This window comes from Anolis carolinensis, chromosome 6, assembly GCF_035594765.1.
Source record: "Anolis carolinensis isolate JA03-04 chromosome 6, rAnoCar3.1.pri, whole genome shotgun sequence".
Taxonomy (NCBI): Eukaryota; Metazoa; Chordata; class Lepidosauria; order Squamata; family Dactyloidae; genus Anolis; species Anolis carolinensis.
The window spans coordinates 107,023,630-107,049,089 of NC_085846.1; the positions used below are offsets into that span (position 1 = coordinate 107,023,630).

Sequence of the window (25,460 nt, forward strand, 5' to 3'; positions counted from 1 at the left end):
AATCTCTTAGTCAAAAATATCTGGAAAGGCTGAAGAAAGATGGGTTTAACATTTTGGATTGGACTTGAGGGAACAAGGTTCAAATCCCTGCTCATTCATGAAGGTCGTTGAATGATATTCAAGAAAAGCCTGCTTCACAAGGCTGCTGTAAAGAAAAACTGAGTGGCAATGGAGAACGGACCTCATCACATTGGAAAATAATCCGTTTCTGGACTTTATCACATTGGGATATAATCAGTATTCATCAGTACGCATCCCATATTTTTTTAGGACTGGATGCATACTGTATTGAGACATGATCCACACACTTCTCATCACACCTGATTATTACGATTCTTGCTATTTGAAAATACTGGGCTTTGACTTATACCACGGAAGGCTGGCTCATCCCAATGCATTCAAAACATCTCCTACAAAACTCTATGCCCTTTTAAAAAGTATAGTTGCTGATAGTATGCATACAGATTTTTCTATCACACACAAAAACAGCAGTTCAGCAGAGGAAAAATCCGTAGTATTTTAAAAACATGATAATAATTCCATTTGCATATAATCTGTTTCTACAACACTTTGCTTTTCAATTCCCATGGAATACTGATGAGATGGGGTAAACGTCATGTGATGGGATCAGTTTGAAAACATTCTCAAACAGTCTCAGAAACAAAGTTTCCTAACGTGATAAGGTCCTCTATCAGTATGTGTCTTGTAGTTTTTTTCTGACTGAATGCATACTGACTGCAGACGGGATGCATACTGACCCCATCACACCCAAATACTATGATTCTTACCTTCAGAAAATGCTGTGCTTTGTCCCATCACACTTCAGAAAGCTAGCTCCTCCTAATCCATTCAAAAGACTCCTTACATCACTCTGTAATGTATAAAAACATTTCCTAAATCTGAGCAGTGACGTAGCTTCCAAGTCCTAAACTACCGCTCTCACAAGATTTGAAATCATACTTGCAGCTGCGCAGTAAATGCTTTTGCCTGATCACTACATTTTGGTGTGAAATACAGAGGTAGAGTTCTGAGGAATCTAATCTAACTGGATTTCTAAATGATTGATTATTGTTTCATTAGATATAGCTCCTTTGCTGCATCTACCGATGATGCTACTGCAGTTACTACTTCAGTTTTATGTGGCTGAACTTGAGGTGTTGCAGAGGCAATAGCAGCTTCTGAGAATACAGTTTCTCCTTTTGAGGAGGCATAAAGAAAAAGTCTGTTGCTTCAATACAGATACAACAGAGGAAAAAATTGTGCAGATTCCAGTTAAAAATTACAATAATATATAATGAAGTAAAGCAGAAATTCCCAATTTCCTTAATCATGGAGATCTTTCTCCTTTGATTTCCCAGACAGAAATGGCAACTGCTTCCGTCATAAATAGTTGGGGTCATGAGACTCCCCAGGTATGCCCCCTGATGACACGTCATATCGTTGCTGATGGGATGCATGCTGATTTTCTGATTATATGCAAAAACTGTACTTTAGCAACAGAAAACTGTGTAGTTTTGCTATAAATAAAATAATATCTAGAAATGTTTTGCAGACAGATTTCAATAGATTACCATCAGGATGGGGTAAACATCATGCGATGGTACCCGTTGGAAACCATCCTCAATCAGTCACAGAAGTGGAGTCTTTCCTAATGTGATGAGATCTAGAAACATATTTATTGACTTGAACTCTTGGGAAAAGGCAGGTTAAAGAGACAATAACAAAAGAGAAGGAAGGGACAGGAATAAAGGGAAAAAAGGATAGTGGCAGTCTTAACTGGTATTTATTTTAGCATGAGTTTTCATGGATATACACTCACTTCTCCAGATGCAATACAGAGTGGGTTTATATCCATGAAAGCCCATGCTAAAATAAAAACCAGTTAGTTTAAATGTTATCATCAACACATTGAATTCAGACTGAATGCATGTTGGCAGCCAGTGCAACTCCTTTGAGACCAATGTTGCGTATATGCTTTCTGTATCTTAGGTATTGTTTGCACCATAGATTGTTCTGTTTTGATGTTGTACCTAAGGAAGAGGAGAGAGCATTGGGATGTAGGAGTTTGAGCATCAGACCATTACTTTTAGAGACTAGGGTCTGGATCCTTGCTCATCCATGTAAACCTATTGGGTAACCTTGGGTAAGTCATACTCTTTTAGCCTTAGAGCAGGGCAAAGACCGATTATTTCTGAAGAAATCTCTCCAAGAAAGCCTTAGGGTCACCACAAGTTAGAAACAACTTGAAGACTACAATGCTAAAAAGGAGGCTTCTTGGGGAATGGGGGGAATCCCTGAATCTTAGAGTCTACATATGGGAAACAGCTGTTGTATTGTCCTAGTAATAGGGAGTTGCCCAGAGTATTAAAACTGGCCATTGAGTCTAATGCTATATCAGATGTTATTGCATATAAATTTGTCACTGTATCAAAGCTGAATTTCTAGAGGCGAAATCAATTCTGATCCAATCATCTCAATAACACTGATTACCAAATCTGGGAAGCATGCCAATATGTACAGTTGAGTGATAGAAAATGTTTGCTGTTTCAATATACTCTGTGAGGCACATGGAAGATTGGTGGAGAGAGCTATACGAGATAAAAACAAGGGTGTGGGCGGGTGACAGAGAGGTGAAATGCTTGTGTATGTTAAGACACACCAGATGCATTTTCTATGAATGAAATCCTACACCAGGCAGGAAATTGCAGGATCCCTATGTGTATTCACATACGCTAAAGGGAACACATCCCTTTTCCATTGCTTCCTCATGGAGTGTGAAGCTACAACTGATGGTAGCTGCAGCTTACATGTATGTACAGCAAAGAAAATGTGCAGTCATTGCTAACATATTATAAACTTAAGTCACATGTGTTTCAATCTCTCTTTCTGTAAAGAAATAATTTTAGGGCATTGGATGAGAATTAGTAAAACCAAGACTTTGTGTTTGACTTTGCAGAAGTTGTTATCTTACTGTCACAACAAGTAGCATGTAACATTTGAAAACTCAAGATCCACCATTCCCCTCAAGAACATGAAATAAACCTAATATTTTTTCATACAATTGTATGGTAGAAACACCATCTGGAAACATTACTCGTTGAAATACCAACTGACAGGTCCTATGCCCATTCTAGTTTTCTATGTAGTTCAAAAAACTCAAGTTTCTCGAAGTCTCATTTGTGTGATCCACCATAGTTTTGCCTATTGTATAATCTTACCTCCCTTTCTTTAAAAAACATATGTATGTGTTTATTGCTTTATGGGGGTCAACCAATAAATGTAACTAGTGAAACAATGATGATAGAGATAACAGGCGATAAGACCAAGGATAAGGTCAAATAGTAAAGACCAAAGACCAGCAAAGAGTACAATATAGGCATGTGTGTGTATTCATACACATCGTCATATATATAAATTCAAAATAAAACCAGTAGCAACATTGACAAATGGAAAACACTAAGGCAAATTATATGTTTGTGGAGGAAGGTAAAAAAAAAAAAAAAACCCCAAATGGAATAGCTATTGCAGATTGCTTCATTCTCCAGGGAGGAAAAGTGGGTTTCATGTGTCCAGTCCTAGTTTTTTTTATATAATTGCTCAGCTTTTGCTTACTTTGTAAGATAATTTAGACGCACTATTTTTCATGTTATATTGGAGTTTTAGAAAACAAAAATTTTCAGGCCTCCTCCATATTGGTGATTATTTGGAGTACAAGCTCCATCATTTCCAGACAGGTTTGTATACTGTTTGTAGAAAAGCAGGATATTGAATACCTTTTATAAAATAAGTCATAACAAGAGCTAGCTGAGCAAAAATGAAAAAAGGCACTCTGACAAATATGACATTTCCCACTCATAGCAACGCTCCAAAGTGTCCAATAAATGCCAGGCTGCTTTCATTTTCCATTAGGATTTCATCCAGGTTGCCACCCTGGTTACCAGGGTTATTTGCCAGTATGCCCTGCCAGCTCATCAGACAGCAAAACCCGCCTGATACACTTGTATGGTGGCCTTACGCCGTGCCCAACACTAGCCTTTTGCTTTTCCAGACATTGGGCTGTTGATCCAGTATTGCCGCTTTATTTCTTCTTTGTAAAGGTTTTAGCAGGAAGATGAGGCAAAACAGACTTTTATCTACACTACATTGTAGATTACTGTGTTTTGAATGTGCCTGGTTTGTTTGGAAACTCTGCATAGGTACACTGTGGCTGTCATGAACACTGCACTCATTTGAAAAGAGGTACATTTTGTTGCCAATGATTCTGCACTAGCAAAAGACCCATAGCCAAAATTCCCCCAATGGTTCTTTGGTTCAGTGAATTTATGGAAACCAAGAGACAGACACGCAAATTTGAAATTTGGTTTAAATTTGACCTGTTCCCCAGACTCACTCATTAGCTTTTTGACACACTACAGTTTGTACAATCCCTTAACTGCAGAAGGTAATGATGTGTACTTTAACCTCACAATTGTAAGAACAAGTAAGATAATGTGCATTAAGTGCCTTGAATACCTTGGGAGTGCTTTGTCAGTGGTTGGAAATATTACAATGTAGTACATTATAGTGTTGGGATGGGGAACCTTTGGCCTTCCAGATGTGGGTAATCTACTTTCCTCAATATATTTCACTTCTCTCAATATATTTCACCATTGAACAGGCTTACTAGGGTTGGTGGGAATGGGAGTTCAGTAAGATGGGAAGTTTAGTGGTTTGAGCATTGGACTATGACTCTGGAGACTAGGTTCAAAACCCCACTTGGCCTTGAAACCCACTGGATGACCTCGGACAAATCCACACTCTCAGCCTCAAAGGAATGTAAAGTCGTCAACCCTTGCTCTGAATAAATCTTGCCAGGAAAACCCTGTGCTAGGTTTGCCTTGGGGTCACCATATATCAGAAATGATTTAAAGTACTTTAATTAATCTAGAGCAAGTCATATGCTTTAAAATAACTTAATGAGGCAAACCAAACCCAGGAACACAAAAGGCAAATTGGAAGCCAAGCCATGAACTCACTAGGTGCCAAATGTTCAAGTCAACAGCCAGAGTTTAACTTACGATGTTGTTGTTCTTGTTTTTGTTGTTGTATTTCTTTGAGCTGTTTCTGAATAATGATGACCCCAAGGCAAACCTGTCATGGGGTTTTATTGGCAGGATTTATTCAGAGATATTTTGCCTTTGCCTTCCTTGAGGCTACAAGTTTACTATTTCCCAGGATTCTAAGATTTTTTTTTAAAGATTTTCACCTTGGCTTTCTTTCCTTAGAATTGAGCAATAATAGCCGTTGACATATGAATATATTATATTTAACTGCACAGGTTAATTTTTATGTGATTTTTGAGTACAGATAGTCCCCAAGTTAAATGTAACTCCAGCCAAACATATATCTGACTTATCCACCCTGGAGATTCCACAGATATATAAACCCCACTTGCCTAGTTTCCAACAGACCTCACAACCTCCAAGGATGCTTGTCATAGATGAGGGTGAAATGTCAGGAGAGAATGCTTCTGGAACATGGCCACACAGCCCAGAAAACAAACAGCAACCGAGTGATTCTGGCGTATATAATTCTTAAGCTGAATTTGTAAGTAAGTTGGAATGATTGATTGATTGATTGATTGATAGATAGATAGATAGATAGATAGATAGATAGATAGATAGATAGCTTTGGAGAGGAGTAACACCCCTGTGGTATTTGTTTTGCTTTCTGTGCTCCTGTTCAGAAGATTTCACCTCACTTTCTGTCCCTGTGATAATAGGATTTTGAAAAATTGTTGTGGAAACAAGGATTAGTGATAAAGCTTCAGTGGAGACACCTTTTTCCCATGATAACTCTTTCAGATATTATTTTCCCTTCCTAGGGGGAGATTTCTCTCACTTCCTGTTGTCTCACCCCCATTCTTAACTATGAGTTGTTTGTAATTTGGATGTTATTAACTTAAAGACTGCCTGTAGTTGCCTGCCAATAGGGTAGTTAAGGCTAGAGCTAACAGTGGTTGCAGTAGTGCTGTGAAAAGTAAATTTGGACAACATATCCCAGATTCCGTAGCCAGCGCAGCACTGGAGTATGCAGTCCAAAAGTAGCATTCCCAGGCTCTAAGATAAGAGTTATTTTTCTTCTTCTCTCTTTCTCTCTCTTGTCTTCCGCTCCTTTCTTTCTTTCTCTCTGTCTTCCCAGTAGGCTGCTGGAAGTGGAATATCTTACTCTTGCTGGCAGTTTAGACCGGTGTCTTGTCAAGGATTTTTGAAGTTAGGCCAAATAGTAAATTAAATTAGGCTTAGTGCTACTAGTTGTCCACATATGGTGTATAGGAATTTGTAGAAGTTTTATCTGAAGCAAGCAACGCATCATGCTATAAAACCTTTTCTAACAAGGCACTCTTCCTGTAGAGCTCTTTTCCACTTGAAAGCATCTAAGTCAATTTTTGTTTATGTTTGATACTGGCATGAAAAATTCCTCTTTAGAAAGATAATATGTTGATTTTTTTTTGGTTACTTGTTGGTTGGTTGATTGGTTTCTCTGCTTTTTTGTACATAAATGCCGAAATGAAACACTTCTTTGAAAGCATAAGTAAGGTAAAAGTTTTCCCCTGACCTTAAGTGCAGTTGTGCCCGACTCTGGGGGTTGATGTTCATCTCCATTTCTACGTCGAAGAGCCGGCATTGTCTGTAGACACCTCCAACGTCATGTGGCCGGCATGACTGCATGGAGTGCTGTTACCTTCCTGCCGGAGCAGTACCTATTGATCTACTCACATTTGCATGTTTTCGAACTGCTAGGTTGGCAGAAGCTGGGGTTAACAGTGGGTGCTCACTCTGTTCCCCAGATTCGACCCTGCGACCTTTTGGTCCACAAGTTCAGCAGCTCAGCACTTTAACACGCTGCACCATTGGGGGCATAGCGATGTTAAATATCCCACAAGAGATTGAGGAAGAGCACAAGGGACCATGTAAGAGCAGAGTATAGGAAGAGCAGCTTCACTTTCCATAGAAGAACATTGATTAACAAATGATCAACCAAGAAAAGAAAAGAAATCAAATTGGTCCATTGGTCTGTGCTGCAAAATATATTTTCAGAATCTGAGGGAAGAGGCCTTGGAGGGAGGCATGGCATCTAATAAGGATACTGCATTATTCTGACATGTCTTGAAATCGAAGTATAAGGCTGAATATGACTGAAAACACTTCAAAGTAATAAACAGCCGGAAAGTTCTCTGTCTTTTGAAATCTACATCAACTGCTAGAGGATCTGACAAATTACCTGGAAGATGCTTTCCACATTTGAGGCAATCAAGAGAGAGGATCAGAGAAGCCAAGACCTTGTGCCTTGGAGAATTCTGCTTATTGAGATGGTCTTAATTCCTCGCGGAGGATAAATGGTGTAAAGTGCTTTCTTGCTGGCGGGGATGCTCAGGCAAATAAAATGCATTCCATCTAATGCAGTTTTTAAAAAAAATGAATGGAGACAGAGAAGCCATTTAGTTTCGATCAGTCACCCTTGTTCAGTTTGTGAAACGCATCTGATAAGATCATGTGCAAATCCTGTGTTTCTTATTTCCCCTATCATTTTTTTATTTCAGAAACATACAAACTAAAACATAGCCAATGATATACAAAACCATCAACTAACAATAGCAAATCTACACCTTCCAGGCTTCTAATTTGAGCTAACTACAGAGAGCATACAACATCCCTACTAAAGCAGCTCCACTGGCTGCCGATAAACTACGGGTCCCAATTCAATGTGCAGGTGATAACCTATAAAGCACTATACAGCTTGGGCCCTCCCTATCTTTGTGATCGCATCTCCCTTTACGAACCAGAACGGTCTCTGTTGTGACTCAGCCTTTGCCTTTGTGTGAATCTCATGAGGATTCTGGGTTATATGTGCATAATGATGGGATTCAGGATGAATTTGAAGATGACTCTGATGCTGGGAATTATAGGAGCGTTCCTGCTGTGGGAAATGAAGAGCAGGGAGTTGTTCCCATGGGAATAAATCATGATGTTGTTTCTAATGAGGAATTTCAGGTGCAGGAAGCAGAAAGGGATGGTAGCGCTTTGCCTCCTCCTGATAACAGTAACGAGCTCAGTGGCCTTGACTCTGAGGATCTCGATCGGGCTACAAGACTGGAATTTAGAGGGTTGCGTAGAAGTCTTCGCATAGCTAATAAACGGGAGGTCAGAGGGCAAAGGAATGCCTTTATGTCATGCTTTTAAAACAGTCTGCTGGAAGAGAGATCTCTGTCAATGCAACTTCATCGCTAGATCAAGAAGCAAGTCTGCTTTCCTGTATAACCATGTGGAGTCTCGCTTATCCAACGTAAACGGGTCGGCAGAACGTTGGATAAGCGAATATGTTGGATAATAAGGAGAGATTAAGGAAAAGCCTATTAAACATCAAATTAGGTTATGATTTTACAAATTAAGCACCAAAACATCATGTTATACAACAAATTTGACAGTAGTTCAATACGCAGTAATGCTATGTAGTAATTACTGTATTTATGAATTTACCACCAAAACATCACGATGTATTGAAAACATTGACTACAAAAATGCATTGATAATCCAGAATGTTGGATAAGTGAGACTCTACTGTATTCTGTTTGCTGGGACTTTTGGCTTCTATGAAAAGACCTTGTTTCATGTTCTATGTTTCTATGGACTAAGTGCTCACAGCCTTGTTTTGTATCTACTTTCTGGAGCTGAATCTTTTTCCTTTTATGAACTATCTTTTGCCTATTTTCTAAATAAACTACAAAAGACTACTTCCTGTGTGTGGCTTGGTGTCTTTAGCAAGATGAAGCTAGCCTGTGGTGCGACAGTCTCTGAGATCTGCCAGGGAGGCCCTCTTCTCGCTCCTGCCACTGTCACAAGTGGCTGGTGGGGACGAGGGAGAGGGCCTTCTCGGTGGTGGCCCCCGACCCTGGAACACCCTTCCCAGAGAGATCGGGCAAGCCCCTACACTATCCTCTTTTTGCAAGCATCTGAAAACTTGGTAGTTCCTGCAGATTTTTTATTAGTCCTAGCCCCCACACCCCGCTAGGTTCCCGCTCAGCACTTTACCCACTTCCAGGCCCTATGATATTCTGTTGCACTTGTCTTGCCTAGCACTTGCCCACTCTGAAGCCCTGGTCATTATATCTGGCCCCACTGATGGAGCTTTTTGTAACTTTTTTTAAAAAATTGTGGTTGTTTTGAATTGTATGTTTTTGTTTCATGTTTATTATTCTTTATTATTTTTAATTTGTTGTACGGTTTCTTTTGCTATGTAGGAAACTGTCCTGAGTCCTCTCGAGGAGATAGGGCGGTATATACATAAAGTTTTTTTATATAACAACAACAACAAACTGTGTACAACGTATTTGAAGGAAATTTTCTGTGTTTCACAGAGGCAAAGCTAGCCTTCCAGAGTTTGCTAGAACCTTTTACTTGCCCGACTCTTTATATGCACTGGTTTTGAAGTCACAACGGCATAGTTTCCATATTAGTCTTCCTAGCCTCCAGCTGCTTTGGAGCACAACAACCAGTATCCTTGACTGGGCATTCTGGTCAGGAGTGATGGGTACTATAAGGCATCAAACAACTATAGGGCACCTGGTTAGGAAAGTCTGATCTGTGAGATTTGAATCCATTCACTTATATCCATTTGTTGCTGTTGTTTGTTCCTTCCTGATCATGTGTAAAGAAGACATTTCCTCTTAGTTTACATTTATCTTGGGAATTTCTCATCCTAGATACATCCTAGATACACTCCACATACAAAGCTCTATAAAACGTGGAGTATCACTCTTGAAGTCCTAATTTGGAAAAATAAGATGGATCATTTGTAATATAAATATGACAATTCCAGGGGGACAGCAAAATCGAGGACAAAAAGGTAGAAAAGATATCAAGTCCTACAAATGGAGATTCTCCTTCTCCAGAAAAGAAAAGAAAAACAACAATTTGCATTGATGATAGGTGCTCTTGAAGCAATTCCAAATAGACAGACAAAACATCTGGATAAAATTATCATAGATAGGCTTACAGTTGCACAATTACAAAAAAAAAAAAAAAGAATATTGCACGTGACTATCTGTTGGCACATCACCATAACATGAAATTGAATGTGTTACACTTTATAGAAGATTCTTGACACTTTGACACTAGGAATAAGTGCCACATGGCCAGAGAGTAGACGTCATAGTTACCAGGGTTATAAGATTGGAAAATGAGATTTTTGCATGAGAGGAAAATGGAGATAAATCTCATGACTGCTGTCTTTGATCCTTTGAGTAAATCATATCTGCAATCATGAGAGTTTGCTCGGAGCCTTTGTGGTGTGTAAAATATAATATGCTTGTCTCAGGACGTGTAGCTTGTGTTTTTGAAAAATGGGTCAGTACATTTTTTAAAAAATGTGAAGGAAGGACTGGCACAATTGAAATGTTTGCTTGAACCAGATGGCGTTAACTACGAAATGTGGTCACAGCACATTAGTTTTGTCTCCATGGTAATGCTAGTTTGGCAGTTTAGATATTTAGAACTGCAGTGCAGTGCTCAGGACAGTACGATCTGCATATCTATGCTTTTATTGGGCTTTGAAAGTCACCCTTATTCGTGCAGCCTTGTGCTAAAAGTCTGCCAAAAGTTAGAAATGGCGTATTGGTCTAAAGAAAGAAGGAATGACACTGGGAACTGTATTTGATAAGTAGCAATGACTGGCATTTGCAAACAACATTTTACTTAGATCATGTCTATAAGTCTTATTTCTATTCCATTCATAGTCACAATCTGACCCTTGTTATAATGTGTGCACAAGTAGAATTTGGATAATCGATCATTCAAAGCTATCTTGCAGTCTTAGTTTAGTGGAAGCAACTTTTGGTGAGATCTCTCTGCATCCTTTTGCTTGTTATGTTGAAGGGGACGAATCGAGATTGTAACACCATGCTCAGATTCTCTTGTGTCCTAAGAAGAGCTTGGAAGAGTTAACCTTTTGGACACCCATCTCACAGTTGTTTTCCTGATGCCTATGGTAATTCCCCCCACAGGACATATCAACATTACCTTCCTTTCTGCTAGCAAAAGTGATAAAGGATCTTCTTCACTTATGATGCAACAGCACTGTAGAATTAATGTAGTTTGACCCCATTTTCACTGCCATGGCTCATTGCTATGGAACTATGGGAATTATAATTTTACAAGGCCCCTAGATTTCTCTATTGTTTCTGCAAACTGCAACTCACGGTACTGTATTCCATAGCATTGAGCCATGGCAGTTAAAGTGGGGTTAAATTGCATTCATTCTACAATAGTCTTAGTCCTGCATTCAAAGCCCTGATCAAGTATGAAGAGTGTTTCAGGTTCTGCCCACAAACACAAACACATCCCTTGAAATAGGGAAACTTGCAAATATTTTTCAAGAGAGATGGTTTGAGGTCATAGCATTGACTCTCCTCTGAATAAACAGCAAACGTGTGTGCGCATGAAATGCCTAGGACACATGTCAAAATGGTTGATGCCTCAGCTTGACATTAATTTTGTTTATGAATTTGTTAATTCACATTGCCAACACGGGGACCAACATTGTAGGAATTCGCTGATTCATATATGAAAAAAACTGGACTGGACAATGTAGAAATTGCAGATTATAATATATCATCCTGAGTTACAAGGATGTACATCATGATGCTGCACATTTTAAGTTGTGATTAAGTCCTTGTATATTCATCCTAAGTAAGTCAAATTAGATTTGTAGCTATGGAGTTTCTTTCTTTGACAATCTATTTCTGTGAAACAACATATAGCAGACATATCTGTTAAAAAGATATTTGCTTATCTTTCAGTACTCAAAGTGGATTCTGTCTGAGAATCCCTATCCTTTTTTAAACTCTCATAACTCCAAAATCAAGCATGATTGTGAAATAGGCAGCAGCTAAAAAAGCCAGTGGGATTTTGGGCTGCATCAAAAGGAGTATCGTGTCTAGATCGAGGGAAGTCATGGTGCCCTACTCTTCTGCCTTTGTCAGACCTCACCTGGAACAACACTATGTCCAATTCTGGCACCACAGTTCAAAAGGGATATAGACAAGCTGGAAGGTGTCCAGAGGAGGGCAACTAAAATGATCAAAAGTCTGGAGATCATTAATCTTTGTGAGGAGCGTCTTAAAGAGCTGGGTATATTTAGCTGCAGAAGAGAAGGTTGAGAGGAGACGTGATAGCCATGTATAAATAAGTGAAAGGATATCATAAGGAAGAGGGAGCCGACTTGTTTTCTGCTACCCTGGAAACTAGGGCTCCAAGCAGTGGGTTCAAATTACAGGAAAGGAGTTTCCATCTGAACGTTAGGAAGAACTTCCTGACCATAAGAGCTGCTCAGCAGTGGAACTCTCTGCCTCAGAGTGTGGTAGAAACTCCTTTCTTGGAAACTTTTACACAGAAGCTAGATGGCCATCTGTCAGGGATACTTTGATTGTGCTTTTTCAGCATGGCAGGGGTTGGACAAGATGGCCCATGTGGTCTCTTCCGACACTATGATTCTATTATTCTAATGCCAGAAATGCACAGTTGTCCGGAAGGCTAAAAAATTGCTACAGGCTGCTTATAAACATTTATCATGCAGGCTTTGAGAAATGTAGTGGAATCTGGGAATCTGAAACTATTTTTTTTTGCCAGCAGTAGTGATGGATGGCAAAGTGGGTGGAAAATACAATGAGATTCATTTCAATTTTACCATGGAAATAAGGGGAGGATTTTATCATGTGATTGTTGCATGTAGGATATTAGTTGCGTCTGCCTCTTGTGAGCAAGCTGAGTTATTTTTTCTGCAGAGAGAGATGAGGAGAGGGGGGATTTTCAATATTTGAAGGCAGACAGCATTCAGAACTGGCTAAACAGTTTTTCTTGAAGGTCAATTGAAGTCACCAGCTCATTGCATGAGTCACTTCAGTTTCTTCCAGATTTGAGAAATGTTAATGCTATAACCTCTGTCAAATAGAAAAGTAGCTCTATTTTTTATGAAAAAAGTATAGTGGATTGCACTGAATACTTGAACCTTCGTACATTTATCAAATCACTGCTTTGCTTTTCATTTTAAAATTAATATTCTGTAACTTGTTTGCCAAGCAGAGGTAAGGTACTGCAAGAGAAGCTGCACAGGACAAAAAGGGGAGAGAAAATGTCTAGGTAGGACCGGAATTTCTCAGGCCAGTGAGCAATCCAAATGGTGCAGTACTTGAATATTTCAACGTATATGTATGTATTCCTTCAAGTTACTTGTTGACTTATGCGACCACATACATTGCATATGGTTTTATTAGGCAAGGAATACTTGGATGACTTTGCCAGTTCCTTCCTCTGAAATGTAGCCTACAGCACTGGTTTTTGTTGGCGATCCCCTATCCAAGTATTAATGGGCACTGAACCTACTTAGCTTCCATGATCAGGTGGGATCTGGTTCATTTAGCATATTGAGGTCAAATATTTCAATAGCCCTCCTCTATTTGCTTAATATTCTTAAGTTGTCCATCTTTTTGCCCATTCTGACTGGTATTTGACATGGGCTTTTGGGTTTTTGACACGGACTCTACATTGTTCTTGCAAGTAGAAATCTCAATTTTTGAATTTTTGAATCAAGTGAGCTCACAAAGGCCTCTGTTTTATCTACTATCAAAGGCATTGTCATTTCTAGATAGACCAGGAACATTGTGGGAACCAATGGCTTTTAACATTCAAAAGAGTTACTTTTACCTCTCTATCTTCTCAGCTCATTTAGTGGGATTAGTGAAGAGTGCCTTTTCAGTGGCTGTCCCTAGACTTTGGAGTACCAACAAGTAAGAACATCAGGCTTCTAGAGACTAACTGAGATGGGGGTTTAAGAGTATACTGTAGTATTTTCTTGGGTTTTTACTGTAGTTTAATAGTTTTAACTTTATAATTTGTAATTTCCTATGGATGTTTATATTTATACTTTCTTCAATGTTTTTGTACAGTTTTTAATCTGTATTCTTTTTTATTAAGTTGTAAGCCACCTTTCGCCCCATTAGGGAAAAAAGTGGTATGTAGTGGTAAATGAATTAAACAAATAAATAAAGTGTGGTAGGATCCACATCTCTCTCGTTCCCCCTTGTTTGTGGGCACCAACATGATACTTAGTCAGCGAGCACCCAAGTTATTGACTAAACAAGATGTTCCAGCTCAAGTAGGGTTTCTGGGCCTGAACATGCAGACTCTTTTCTAAAAAAACTCCCATGTGCCTCTGCCTCCCTCTTTCCTTGTAACCTTACAAAAATGTGAGGCATATGCTGAACCATGTATCCTCTCTTAATAACTTCCTAGTCAATGCAAGGCAGCCATGGTGAAGTAGATACGGTCAGAATGGCATTGGACAAACATGCGTGACCCACTCCCATATACATTCTAAATTTGCTGTTACATCAATTATTTGCCTTTTAATACTTTTATCCTCTCATCTGCTGATTTAAAAGTCATTAAAATCTCTTAACTCTGCTGGACATGTCAACAAAAAGGCACATACACAAGCATGCACAGTGCCGGACAATGCATTGCCTACATTTCATGCCTTGGAGGGGTGCAGATATATACTGCTTTGTTGATGTTTTCTTATGAAATAATTCTGTGCTTCTAATAATAGCTGTGTTGATTTGTTACAGGGAAAGAAACAACAAAGCATCTTGTGGCACCTTAAAAACTAACAAATGTATTAATATTGATACATTAATTATAACTGTTACGTATTCCTTCTTACTATAATCAGAAGTATAACAGTGGCACTCTTGACTTTTAAATCAGCAGATGAGAGGCTATTGGAAAATAAATTAATGCTTAATTCTGTCAGAACTTTCAATGATAGGTAATTCATCTTTGTAGCATGAAGCAGAAGCATGTTCCTATTTTCATGTGTAAATTGATGGGGGATATTTAATCCTCTGTGTCATATTCTTCTTGAGAAGCTTTCTTGCTGATTTGTTTGATCACCTTGAAGTTTTTTGCTTCAGGCAAGCACTGGCTGCCTATGTTCAATTATTGGCATGTGTATTGGATTATGATATTATTTAACCCTAGAGTGCCAGCTGTGCTTTGAGGTGAAGATAAGTTCCAGGTATAATAGTGTTCTTATTTCAAAGATTGAGGTTTGTGTATTGCAGAAAATTACTGAAGGGATGTGTTGTGATCCGGGGCTTTTCCGGTAACAAAGGCTGAGCTTTATCAAACAAACACAATAAGCTAAGAGTGTTGTATGTCAGTCTATTCAGTCTGTGTCTGTTCTCACTGTACAGCCTGAATTTAACATTCATGAAATGAATGATACTTCAATGGAGGGGTTTGGGTCGGAATTAAGTGTTAATGAGAGGCCTGAGCAGCCGGAATTAAGTGTAGATGAGCCAGGTTCAGATGACCTTTCACCAAGTTCTGCAGAGTTACATTCTGGCAATGACTCAGAGGCTGTTTCTCCAGGTGGCAGCAAGAAGATAACCTTGAACCGAAGACAGATTTACAGCAAAAATAGGGAAATCTCTGAGAAACTCAGACAATTGCTTGTTTACAATAGAAGAGAAATAATCATCAGTCAGCTGCCTTGGAAGGGAAAAAGAATGCATTTCTCATGGGCTGGGATTTTTGGGGAAGGCTTTTATTGATTCATGTAGCTTTCATTTCTCAGTCGAGGCAACTCCAAGGTTCATGTTTCCAAGTGCTCCGTGTTTCTAAGGATTTTGTTGTGTTCCAGTTGGCCTTTGGGATTTTGCTTTTTGGATTACTTTATCCAAGTTTTGTCATTCTTTACTCACTACTTTTTGGATTGTACTTTTTACTATTTTCCTGCTTGCTTATATATATATTTTACAATAAACTGCTTGCTATGTAATCAGTTGGTGTGGCTTACAGTCAAAGGGATTTCTGCCTTGGAGTGTGACAAAGACCATATTTGCTTGAAAGGAAAATTTAAATTTTGAGTCTAGCTCTTGTCAAGCTAGAACAAAATCTGGGGTAAGAATATATGGTGTATGTGTGGTTTTTCACTTTCATAGGGACCCATTGAATGTGGAGAGCTGACTGTATTCTAAAACTATCATTCAGGTGGTTTGTCCATGCAGTTACTGCATTCTAGAGCAGTGACTTAGACTTATGTGATTTTAAAATGATGATTTGCTGTTTAGAAAACAAAAAATAGACATCCACAACATTTCACCAATGTATGCGCTTACACTCCTCTGGATTGTATTCAGTAAGGGCAGTGGTCAAAACCAATGTCTTTAGACTGTTACCTTGATTTTTGTGAATGCGTGGTTTTGATGTGTTTCTACTTACACATTTCCATTTATCATTCTTGCCCTAATGTTCGAGAGAAATGTGATGCTGTATATCATGTGCTCCTTCAAAGAATAAGCATGTGGCATGGGATTTTTTGTGACTGAATGGGAGATTCCAGAAGAAGGTTTGTTGGTTGCAAAATGAATAAAGCAATTAGTGTCTTTTAACAATGTTGAATTATAGCACAAACTTTCATAAACCTTCTGGGTTCCATTATTCCTTTGAGTCTAAGAACAAGCATCAGCATTCCTGAGGAACACTCAGCAAACACATAGAACTCCATTGTCAGCTGAGAATCACACTTGGACTGAGAAAGGCAGTCTCAGGTCTGATTTGGTGTCACAGGGATGCCCTGAGCAAGCCATTTGTCCTTCCAGGTCATTTCAGCAGTTTATTTTTTTTAAAGGCATGTAGGTCACTGCCAAGGATCAGTGCAAATAAGCACTGAAAAATGTATTTCATCAACAAAAGTGCTGTAGGCATTTTTTTATCACTTACTCATCTCTTAAGAAGGCAGTTGTAATTACCTACCCCACAGGGTTCCTGTGAAGATGAAGAAAACAAGTATTGAAAATCACTTCCTATTGTTAAAAGTTCTAAATCAATGATTCATGAAAACCTCAAGCTTCAGAAACTTAGTGAATACTTTCCGACTCTATATTTTTGAGGGAGGTTAATGAGATAGTTGCTGCTGCTTCTAGAAGCAATTTATAAGTATCAGGGTGCCCAAAAGCAAAAAAAAGTGAGAGGCATTATTGCTTTTACAACCTGATGGATATGAGATCCTGTATATTTCTGGTTAGTGTTCAAGAATGAACTGTGTTCCTATTGAATGCACTTAAGCTTTTGGTCCAAGAGTGCTGCTAATCATGAGCATCTTGTAAACATTTGCACTTATAAAAATTACAAATGCATTCAGCCAACATGGTCAAGAACAAATATTTCTGTTTAAATCAGACAGGTGCCAACATTCAGTTTTTTGTTCATCTTGAGTTCGAAATGGTTTCAGGGTAAGGTAGTAGGAAGCAGACAGATTATACCCAGAAGATGTAATGTGAATATATTATTCTCCATTGTTAGATGATTTTGGATCTTACTAAATGTTGTAGAAAGTGACCAAGGGAGGCAATAATTATTTTAGATTCTCAGAGTAACCATTTAATCATTCTACCAGTGAAACCTGTGCCTTAGGGAACAGGGAATGTTAGGACATTTTGGCGCTGTCCCTTCCCATCTTGGTCACATGGTTCAATTCAAGTAATTCAGATTATTGCATCTGTGCAAATAAAGTTCTCCCTTGTGACAGGGCTGCACGTCCAATTTTATACAAGATAAAAGAGGGTAGGACTGCTGGGTACTATCTTGAGTAGCTGCTAACACCTTTAGCCCTACTGACACATCATATCTAATCACATGACAGGACGAAACGCAGTGCAGTAGAATGCCATCCGCAGCAGCAAGCTGTGAAAGCACTTGCTATGATGTCTTGATGTATGCTATCAGTTTGCCCGGCAGATATATTCAGCCTCAGCTGATAGCAGTTATCAGTGCTGGCAAGTGTGTTGCATGGTTTGAACATTCTTGGATTTTAGGAATATAAATCTTAAGTCACTGAGCATGCTGAAAGGTGTATGTATCATATTTTCTCATATCGTTCAGCGGTTATAGTTGTTCTGCCATGATGTTAGACAAGAAAATTATTTCAGTTGAGCAAGCATTCATTGACAAGGAACGGCTAAAGCAGATAAAGCAGAACCAAAGCACTCTTGGATTAAGATGAATAGAGATCTTGAAGGCACCCCCCCCCCCCCATAAATACATAATCAGATATGATGGCTCTGTACATTGTATAGGTATATCTCACAAAATACATGTGTGTACTATCATATGTGAAAATCTGTGTGATAGCTATATGTTGTTTACTGCACTGAACTTTAATTATAGGATAAAGATTTTGTATTCCATCTTTGTTCAATGACGGCACTGAAGGTAATGTTGACAGGCTTTCCAGACAATCTCCTTTGCAAATAGCAGCCAGTTATTTTATTTATTTATTTATTTATTATTCAAACTTATATGCCGCCACTCCCCTAGGGCTTGGAGCAGCTTCCAAAAACAGACTAAAATCTAAAACAATTTAAAAACAGCAATAACAGAAATCAGAGCAAGATTGCTGCATCGGTATTGTATAGTGCTTTAACTCAGTTGCTTGCTTTCTATAACCGTGGAGTGAAACAGCTTGTGGAATGGTCATCTTGTCTTCTGTATGTTCTGGGCATGTTGATGGACTCCCCCATGTGATACTCATTTTTCAAATCTAGTGATTTTGTCTTTAAATTGGCAGTTAAAAGGTAGCATCAAAGTGAGTATTTCTTGCTGATGTTTTGTTTGCTTTCTTTCCTTGTGCATAGAGAAGCTTTTGAAAATAGCAACTCCACATAGTTTGAAGTCTCTTTGAGTCCCTATATGGGGAGGAAGGTGAGATAAAATGAAGTAAATAAATAAAATACATTGAATTGACAGCATTTGTCAACATAGGCTTGGTTTTGCATGTAAGGACACTCCTGCCAGGGAGACAGCCTGCTGTCAGAACCGTCCTGTGGCTGCCATGGACCAGTTGCCCCCAAGCGAAGCGTGAGCAAAGCAGCTTTGCTCCATGTAGAGCTGGAGCCTTCTAGCTGTCATTTCAGAATTCGCTCCTCTACCCCCCACTGCTTAGCCTCTTAACACTCTCAAAGCTCTCTCAGCTTAAACTAGTTTTTATTTCATTCACACCAGACCAGAATTGGGGAAGTCAGCAAGGTTTTACTATTGAAGAGTCACGATAGCTAAGCATATCAGAACTCCCTCCTCCTTTTCAAGGGTTAAGTTGTAAAAATAGTGTTTTAAATAACCTGTCATTTAAAGCAGAGTGCTCCATCCACATTTCAAAGTAGCAAACAGTAATTCATGCCCTGTATTTGTAATCCCTCCAGAACTTTTCCCAAGCAGAGGTTTGAAGTACAGGCTCTTCTGTAGTCCATTTCAAGTACAGTAGAGTCTCGCTTATCCAACATAAACGGGCCAGCAGAATGTTGGATAAGCGAATATGTTGGATAATAAGGAGGGATTAAGGAAAAGCCTGTTAAACATCAAATTACGTTATGATTTTACAAATTAAGCACCAAAACGTCATGTTATACAACAAATTTGACAGAAAAAGTAGTTCAATACACAGTAATGCTATGTAGTAATTACTGTATTTACGAATTTAGCACCAAAATATCACGATGTATTGAAAACGTTGACCACAAAAATGCGTTGGATAATCCAGAACGTTGGATAAGCGAGTGTTGGATAAGTGAGACTCTACTGCAATGGCAAAGAATCATGCTGTCACGTTCCTATGACCTCTTTCTCTAAACCTTTTGCATTCAAGTATCCCACTTCTCTGAATCCATAGTCTTCCTCATGCATGTAATCTTTGGTATTATGTTCCAGAAACTCATATTTCTACCCCTTCTGATTGACAACAGCAGTTCAGTGTTACTCAGGATATTTGGATAAATAATAATTTGATGTATGCCTTAGGACTCCTGCTAACCTAGCAGTTCAAAAACATGCAAATGTGAGTAGATCAATAGGTTCCGCTCTGGCGGGAAGGTAACGGCACTCCATGCAGTCATGCCAGCCACATGACCTTGGAGATGTCTACGGACAACGCCGGCTCTTCGCCTTAGAAATGGAGGTGAGCACCAACCCCCAGAGTCGGTCACGACTGGACTTAACATCAGGGGAAAACCTTTACCTTTACCTATGCCTTAGGAAGAGATTTTTCCACATATCTTCCATAAGCACAATTAATCCTCTTCCATTGGTCATTAAAAATAAATCAATATAGGGTTGGAATTCACATCCTTTAAAAAAAAAGTATAGTCTCATTATTGGCCATCTGTAATTAATCGGACTCCCAGTAATATAGAAATAATATCAATTTTCAGTTGTGTATTTTGCTGAATGTTGACTGATATCCATGTATTTTTTTGCCATGTGTGCTTTGCTGTTCTTGGTCTTGGAAAAGATCCATCACTTGTGAAACTGGTCCTGGTTTAGAAGGATACAATTTCTAAATTGCTTTCTCTTGTCCCAAATTAATTCTGCCTATAACAGTTTGGTAGTTCTGGCCTTTTCCTGCAAATGTTAACCCAGATTGTATTCATGATCTCCATGTTTTACAAGCAGTTCATTTGATGCTTTAAGGTAGACTCGTGATTGTCCAACGCTCTTGACACATTTCATCTGATCTCACTTTGCTTCACATTTCCCCTTAAATAATCTTTTGATGTTTCTAGTACACACATGCCTTCTGGAGCTGCATGTTTCATCTTTATATTTTTCTTAGTAATAAATGCCAAATTTATGTAATTTATCTGCTTTAGACAGAACCATGAATATGTGTAATTAGTAGTTCCTTAAGATTAAGACTAGCCTAATTCAAGAGCAGATTATATAGGAGTTCCAGCTAATCAGAAATTATATTGCTTTGACAGCTAATTTATTAAGTGCCTTATTTATGTATTTATTGTGTCAGAAGCGAATTGAGGATACAGTTATAATGTATTTAAAAACACAAACAAAATTAAAAACTTGGCATTACACTGTATTTTCTTTGACCAGAAGCTGGCTACTTGGAGTACCTCTGGTGTCACTGTGAGAAGGTCCTCCATTGTGCACGTGGCAGGGCTCAGGTTGCATTGTAGTAAGTGGTCTGTGGTTTGCTCCTCTCCACACTTGCATGACATAGATTCCACTTTGTAGCCAATTTCCTAAGATTGGCTCTGCATCTCATGGTGCCAGAGAGAAGTCTGTTCAGCTCCTTTCAAGTCACCCAGTCTTCTGTAAGCCCAGGGGGGAGTTTCTCATCTAGTATCAGCCATGGATTGAGGTTCCGGATTTTAGCCTGCCACTTTTGGACTTTGACTTGCTGAGGTGTTCCTATGAGTATCTCTGTGGATCTTAGGAAGCTGTTTCTTGATTTAAGGCATTGGCATGCTGGCTGATATCAGGATGTGTTGGAGAAGTCAATGCCTTGGTCCTTTCATTACAGGCTGCTACTTCCTGACAGATTTCTCCAGCGGTGTAGGGCATAGGTAAAGTTAAAGGTTTCCCCTGATGTTAAGTCCAGTCGTATTTGACTCTGGGGGTTGGTGCTCATCTCCATTTCTAAACTGAAGAGCCGGCGTTGTCCTTAGACACCTCCAAGGTCATGTGGCTGGCATGACTGCCTGGAACGCTGTTACCTTCCCGCTGGAGCGGTACCTATTGATCTACTCACATTTGCATGTTTTTGAACTGCTAAGTTGGCAGAAGCTGGGGCTAACAGCGGGTGCTCACTTCGCTCCCCAGGTTTGAACCTGGGACCTTTTGGTCTGCAAGTTCAGCAGCTCAGCACTTTAACACACTGAGCCACCGGAGGCATAGACATCCTGTGATAATGTGACATGTCTCATTAAATGCCCTGACAAAGTGGGAAAAACTCCATGTCAATTTAATCAGAGTAGGAAATCCAACTAATTTTGAACTAATAGTTAAAATACAGAAATTCAGGCAACCTGAATGCTCATAAGCCTGGAAACCAAGTTGGGAACAGTTGAGAGTTTGGAGAAATGAAGACTGAGAGATGAGATACTGTCCATTGTTAAAGGACAGTCATGTGAAAGATGGGTTGAGTGTATTTTCTGCTCTTCTCAGAGGGTAGACTTCAAACTAGTGAATTCAAATGATAAGAAAGGAGATTCTGGCTGAAGATGAGGAAGAACTTCCTAACAGCAAAGGTTGCTTGGCAGTGGAACAGATTCATCTGGAAATTAGTAGAATATTCCTTGAACAGAAGTTGAATGACACTTCTCCGGAATGAGTCCATTCTGGATTTCTGCAGAAGCAGGAGATTGGATTGGTTGAAAAATGTATTTGCTTCCAGTCATATGATTATGTGAAAACAGACAAAATTCTGAATAACAAATACATTTGCTTTGTTCCATAGTGATGGCCTGAACCACCCTAGGCATGAATCAGTTTTCTTTTCAGATTGTTTTCCACAATTCGTGATAGGGTTAGGCTAGTTTTGTCTTATATGTGTTGGGTTTTTCTTTTCATGGCCTATCTATCAACATAGTGTAAGGAGTTCACTTTACATTCCTCCATTGTTTGAAATATCACTTTATTTCATTATTATTTCAAGAGGAATTTTCCTAGCTGACACACTTTCCCTTTAATGGTGCTTGAAATGTTATTTTTAATTTCACCTTTTAGTTTGTTTAGCTAAAAGGTAGCCTTTCCTACACTTTAAAGCTATTTATGCATAAAATATTAATGGTAGAAATAAGAGCCCGTCTTGATGTTTTCAGTTATGACAAGAAAATATGGGAAAGGAAAAAAAAACATTGATACTCATTTTGTTTTATATAAACATACGTAAGCGGGTGTATTTTTTACATATTAGATTGATATCTAAATATATATAGAACAACAGAAGGAAAGCCCTTCCTGTCCCACCTCGAGTCACACCCTTATATTTGCTCAGGTTTAGGTTTGTTGGTTTTGGCCTGTTAAATATTTGTATTATTTTGTGGGCTTTGTTTTATAATTCTGATTCCCTCAAAATGAATATTTTACGAGAGATACTACATTAATTCTAAATGGCTTTCATTAGCAAGTAAATTGGATTGATGCTTTTCTCCCTGATTTTATTTTCCCAAGGCATTTTGCATTGTTACATACACTCAGAAGATTTGTTTGAATGCTTGCATATGATCCCAATTGATCATTGCACGGATTAAATCTAGTCAAAGGAATGAGCTCTATGAATATGGCTGTACAAAGGAATTTGCAGGTCTCTTTTTGTGAGAGGATGAAAATCCCATATAGGGGATTTTTTATCGTGTTAAAAGCAACTTGAGAACATACTGCAAGTTGCTTCTGATGTGAGAGAATTGGCCATCTACAGAGACATTGCCCAAGGGACTCCCGGATATGTTAGCTGGGAGACTTCTCTCATGTCCCCACAAGCTAGAGCTGACAGATGGGAGCTCACCCCATCTTGCAGATTCGAACCTGCAACCTTCAGGTCAGCAATTCAGCCGGCAAAAGGTTTTAACCCATTGTGCCACTCCTATATAGGGGGTGATTTAAGATTGGGCTGATTTAAGATAGCAAAATAGAGGTTATGGCATTTCCAAAACAAAAAAAGGAGTCCAGGGGCAAGAGTCTAAAGGAATTGTACAGAGTAAATAAAGGACATACTAACTATGAATGCAAGAGTTGAGATGATGGTATATAATACAGAGGAAGAGAGAAGACTCATTTCTTTTTGGTAACGCTAGTGACAGTATGAGTTTGTTTCCAGGAAGATAATCTGTACACTCTAACGCCAATAGAAAGTAGTATTTTTGGTGGGTTGGAACTAAAAATAAAATAGACAGGGGAAGTTATGTGTGGAAAAATGTGTTGATTTGTTGAAAGAAGATAACCACTCCATTGGAAAGGTTGACACAAAAAGGAATTAACTTTATCCTGTAATCAGAGGTGAATAGCAGACTGAATGGGTACAAAAGCTTGTTTTGACTCATGCATAGCTAGGTTCACAATTCAGAACCAGAAGACTATACGTTATTATTTTAAAAAGTAAGTGTAATCATACATGAAAGGGAATCATAAAAGAATTTAAAAGAATTCAACCAGATTTTTTTTATTGTGTCAGAAGTGACTTGAGAACATACTGCATATTGTGAGAGAATTGGCCATCTATAGAGACGTTGCCCAGGGGATGCCCGGATGTATTACCGTCCTGTTGGGAGGCTTTTCTCATGTCCCCCGCAAGCTAGAACTGACAGACGGGAGCTCGCCCCATCTCGTGGATTCGAACCGGCATCCTTCAGGTCAGCACCCAACATTCAGGTCACCAGTCCAACCAGCACAAGGGTTTAACCCATTGCGTCACTGCAGTTTAAACCAGATTACCCATAGCCTTCCGGAGATTAGAGCCATACACATTTAATAATAGTAGTAGTAGTAATAATAATAATAATAATAATAATAATAATAATAATAATAATAATAATAATATAACTGCAACTAAGCTTAGTGTCAGGTGGTCCTCTGCAAAATATTGAAGCAAAACCAACAAATTTCAAGACATTTTTGCAAGAAAAAGGTTATTTTTCCTCAAGCTTCCAAAGTATAGTACATAGAACAGGTATGGGCAAACTTTGGCCCTCCAGGAGTTTTGGACTTCAACTCACACAATTCCTAACAGCTGGTAGGCTGTTAGGAATTGTGGGAGTTGAAGTCCAAAACACCTGGAGGGTCCAAGTTTGCCCATACCTGGCATAGAGTAAGGATCAGATGAAAACAACTCTGAGTATTCCTTGCATAAGAAAACCCCGTGAAATTTGTCACTATGATTTAGTGTGTGACTTGAAGGCATGTGTATATGCATAGATAGAAAAGGGTGCATTGCTCAGCAAATTACATTAGCGTTGCAAGTCTTAAAGAGTGATTAATGTTGCCACTATTTAGAATTTAATACACATTGAAGATTTTTTCCCGAAGAAAGTAAAATAGCACACTGTTCAAATTAATTACAATTTTTGGCATCGTGACATTGCACCTGTAGTATAATCACTCAAGGATTATTAGAGTGCATTTTAAAATTAACTTATTGTATTCGTTATGCTTTCTAGTAAGCAAGGTTTATTTAAAACAAAAGGCTTGTGCGGGTAGAGATAAATTATTGCATGGTCCTGTTGCTGTGAATATTGGTTTGAGAGTATGTTGAGCAGCCAAATAACTGGAGTTTGGCTGCTAATAAAGTATTAGATTTCCATATCATACAATTCATGGAGTTTGGCTCCTGTGGGGATCAGGGAGAGAATATTTCCTGGACCTGATTTGTCACAGCCATCAGAGTTACACCAAAGGACTTTGAGGGTGATTAAGTTCTGAGGCTATGTGGTCTTCCAAGACTGTGGAGTCAAAGAAAACAAGAAAGTTAAGGTAAAGTTCAGGATAGCTGTTGCATAAGGATATTTCTTATCTTAAAAAATGGAGCTATGGGGTTAAACCGTACTGACTTTAATGAGACTCACTTCTGAATAAACT

General features: G+C 38.8%; 1 protein-coding gene across 6 annotated transcripts in view; it reads left to right on the forward strand.

Moving 5' to 3' along the window:
• Positions 1–25,460, forward strand: part of dip2c (disco interacting protein 2 homolog C) — a 332,595-nt gene that overhangs the window by 148,609 nt on the left and 158,526 nt on the right. The window lies entirely within an intron of this gene.